Source organism: Miniopterus natalensis, chromosome 19 (genome assembly GCF_054644295.1).
Source record: "Miniopterus natalensis isolate mMinNat1 chromosome 19, mMinNat1.hap1, whole genome shotgun sequence".
Lineage (NCBI taxonomy): Eukaryota > Metazoa > Chordata > Mammalia > Chiroptera > Miniopteridae > Miniopterus > Miniopterus natalensis.
In genome coordinates this window covers 34,791,264-34,795,551 of record NC_142099.1, presented here as the reverse complement: position 1 = coordinate 34,795,551, position 4,288 = coordinate 34,791,264, and the positions used below count along the sequence as shown (strand labels likewise).

Sequence of the window (4,288 nt, the reverse complement as noted above, 5' to 3'; positions counted from 1 at the left end):
CCTAGTACAATACTTAGCACATAGTAGGGTTGAACGAATGAATAAATATGGGTTGAACAAATGAATGAATTTTGGTAACCCTAGCACCTAGACACTCAGTAAGCATTTACTGAACTGAACAAATCCTTTAAAGTCCACTATATAGTGGTGTTTCAGCTAACTGCAAATTTTCAAAGCATCAGATGCCACTTCTTTCACATGTTAATACAGAAACATAGCCCCGAGCCAAAGAGCAATTACTTTTGTGTTCTCCCATGTAAGTGGATTGCCTGTCCCATCTATCAGAGAGAGCAGGCATTGACTGGAATGTAGCTCACTAACAAATAGAAGAAAGAACTTGAAAACCAGTTACTTGATGAGCAGAGTTCTGGAAAAATGTTCTCTTCAGAAGGAGAGAGGCAGTTTCTTACCCACATGGGAGGAAATTTCTGGTTTATTGTGTTTTTCTCTGAAGTTATGGCTTTCCAGTTCTGCCAGAAGCCACCAAGGGAGCACTGCCTTTTAGAGTGGGGCTTCCAACTCTGAAAAATTAATTTTAAATAGAGACACATTACACCTCCCCACAGAGCATTTTAGTGGGAAAGTGCTACTTAGACACAGCTTGGCTGCCAAGTCTGCTCAGATCGGGTACTGTTGGTGGGTAGCTCTCTGTCCCACCAGCTCATCCCCACAGGCCCAGCCTCTAGCTCCCCACTACACCTCCCTTCCAGAATCTTTATACTCAGGCTTGACTTCTCTTTTGCTTCTCATCAGCCATTTAAAATTTCACAAATGTTTATTGAATGCCTGTTTTTTATCCTAGAACTGTGCTGGGTTCTAGGAAAGGGTATGGAGATAGAATGAGTGCCTCATCGTTCATTAGAATTGAAGAAGATATATTACAAGATCCCTCAAGGACCATATTCTTAATTAACTCACATTTACTGAGTGCAGGCACTGTGTCCAGGTCAGGAGACAAAATATACATTTATATTAAACATTGAATACTAAGAAAAAGCTTTAGATGCAAAGCAAGCAAAGTGGCCGTTTGCTGTGGTGGCAATAACATGTCGTCAGGATTCTTACAATCTGGGTTCGAGGACCCCCACTGCTGCCTCTGTGCTATAGGTAAGTTTCCTTGGTTTCTTCATCCATAAAATAGAAATAATATTAACTCTCCTCATTAATTCATTAAATAGTGAATGGGTCATTATTGAAGTTACTGTTGCTTCTAGTACATCTGCTGCTTTTACTAGGGTTCATTGTTTCTGGCAAGGAGAAACCAGTGTAAGCTCCCCAGGAAGGCTTCTTGGAGGAGGTAGAACTTGGAGCCTGGGGTGCTGTGATCTACTCCTAACTATTTCTGTGTGCAGCCTGACCTTGACCACCACAGCCAGTGAGCTCTCTACAGCACAAGTCTGCTGTTTTATACCCTTATTACAACACCGATCACTCCCATGATTCTAGACTTTTTTTTTTTTTAAGGAGAAAGGCAATTTTATTCTTTTTTTCTTTTTTAAAAAATATATCTTTATTGATTACAAAGAGATGAAAGGAGAGGGAGAGAGAGATAGAAACATCAATGATGAGAGAGTCACTGATCGAGCCCTCAACCCAGGCATGTGCCCTGACCGGGAATCGAACCCCAATCGCCTGGATCCTAGGTCGACGCTCAACCGCTGAGCCACGCCTGGCTGGGCTTCTTCCAAGAAATTATACCAACAGAGCAAGGAAGAGGTGCCTGTTCTAACAAGGGTCTGTGGTGAAGCCAGGCCTGAACAGAGCTTGGAAGCAGCTCACGGGACTCCCTGTGGCCCTGAGAAGAGGACAGGGCAGGCCCAGGGGTGGAACTTTGTTCTGTTAGCACAAGAAACTGCCCCAGTTGCAGCTACACTCAGAGACAGGACAGTGGTGGCCTCGAGCAATCTGGAGAGGGGCTGGCAGGGGAAAGTTTCCTGCAGGTGGTCACCTGAGTGTGATTCTCAAATTCACAGACAAACCTGGGTCCCCCAGCCCCCTGTAAACATGAGAATAGGCTTGTGGCTGCCAAGCCCCTCAGGACAAGGTGAGGATCTGAGACATGTGGATGGGCTTCAAGCGACCCAAGAGCTAGTCCCTGGTCACCTCCGCAGGCCACCATCTTCCAGGTGCCGGTCATGGGAGCAGGTGTTGGATGGTGGCTTCAGGGTTTCTGGGCAATCGGCAGCTTTTCAGGCTTGGCCTGCAGGAAGCCCTTGTGAGCTGGCTGCTGTCCTCTTCGATGCCTAGCAGGGCGAGGCTAGAGGAGCTTGGTGGAGCATGTGTTAGCAAGGACAGAGTCATGGGCAGTGTGGGAATTGTCAGCTTCCCGTTCTCGTACACAATGACAAGGGAGAAGGACTTTTGGACTTTCTTGATGGGGCTCCACCACAGCCCAGCCTTCCTCTTCTGCTTCTCGAGCCTCCTTCCCTCTCCATGATTTGCTCCATGCCAGTCTCGGAGCACAGTACCTCATTCAAGTCCTCCTGCACGTGAAGGGTCCGGGACAGGGGCTTCAGGGCGATACTTCTCCAGGGTGTTCTTGAAAGGGGTCAGTGTGTGGGGAGTGTTGGCCATAAAGTACTTCTGATCTGCGGTTACAAATGCAGTGTGTTTCTGATGCAGGGGCACCTTATCTCCATGCAGGGGTGTGGTGGCCATCACCTTCTGGCTCACAACTGGGTGGATGTCAGTGAGGAGCTCTCCAGCTCCAGTGCGTCTTCTTTGTTCCAGAAGTTCAAAAACTGGGAGAGAAAAGCAGGGTCTTGATGGGTGTGCTCTGGGGCATGAGGCTGTTGCAGGAGCCCAGGAAGGACAGGCTGGCACTGTTCTCTGGGACGGGGTACAGGGCAACATGCCTCTTCTTCTGCTTAAGCACAGAAGGTGATGTGCCAGTCCCCAAGCCCCCCACCTCAGTGCTGGGGAAAATGGGGTCAGCTCGCCCTGGCCGCCCCAGCTCAGGTCCAAGATGGTGTGGTCATCCAGACAGTACTCAGTCGAGCTGCTGCTGTGGTGGCTGTCACTGTGCTGGCCTGCTGTCAGTGCTGTCTTCTGCTGACAGATCCTCAAGGAGGTCCAAATTACTCAGGTGACACAAAGCACGGGAGCCTGACTTCATCAAGTTCAGAGCTTCTGACCCCAGGGCAGAGATCAGAAGGTTTGCAGTCTCCACCGCCCACTTGTAGGATAGGCTGGTTTCTGGAAAGGAGCCTCCTGGTCTTCACGCTTGGGGATGTCATCTCAGGGGTCTGGTGTGCACACTCCATCCAGCTCTGCAGGGACAGTGTCCTGCTTCTTAGCAGGGCGGCTGCTGTGGCTCCTCCTCACTGCTGTCTTCTTCCTTCATGGCAGAAAGTGCCAGGGGCCAGCTGGTTACAAGGCTTCCCTGACCTTCTGAGGGGTGGACGCTCTTGTGGCTGTCCTTGTTCTCTAGCTCCAACAGCAAGTACAGGGGGACTTGGAGTCTTTGGACTCACTCAGGAAGCCTCCCGTGTTTACCTACCTCTTGACGGTGGGGTTCCAGTGATTCTTCAGAGCACCGGCTGTCCTCCTTGGGAACATCTTGGCCATCTCAGCCCAACGGTTGCCTGGAACCTCGTGGGTCTCACAGATGATTCAGTGCTCCTCTGTCCAGCAGGACTTTTTCGCCTCTGGGTTGAGGTGGTTGTGCCAGTGCTCATGGCACTGCTTCCCCAGCTGGTCCTTCAGGTGCTTGGCAGTCAGTATCTACTGCTTCATGCCGTACTTCTTAACCAGCTCGATGACCTTCTCGTCTTCCCCCTTGACAAGATCTGGATTCAAGACCCTCAGCCACCGGTACTGGCATTGCTGGTCAGTATGGTTAGGAAAGTGGCTGGCCAGGAACTTGCCTCACCAGGGTCCTCAGCCGCTCCTCCTCCTTGTGGGACCATTTGACCTTGCGTTTGCTGTCCATCTGCTCCACACGTCTAAATCTGTGTCATGGTAGAGCAGCTCATCCAGCTCCTCACCGCGCATCTGTTGAGACATCCCCCCTACCCTGGGCCACACAGCGCTTGTCTGCCTGCCACCTTAGCCCTGAACCAGATTCTGGCTGGGGTCATGGGGCAGGCTGCTCCAATGACTCTGAACTTTGGGACCCTGCTGGGAGTTGTCAGAGTGCCTGCAGGTCCAGCTCCTATTCTGAACACCACAACTGCAGTCTTGGGTGATCCTTTCTAATCTCAGTTCCTGCCCTCCTCACACCCTGCTTTCTACCCATACTTATTTCTTCACAGTTTCCCATGCTCACACATCTGGGTGTGCATGTGCT

General features: G+C 50.4%; 1 pseudogene; it reads right to left on the bottom strand.

Moving 5' to 3' along the window:
* Positions 1-2,088: 2,088 nt before the first annotated feature.
* Positions 2,089-4,005, bottom strand: LOC107543235 (myb-related protein B pseudogene; annotated as a pseudogene).
* Positions 4,006-4,288: the final 283 nt, after the last annotated feature.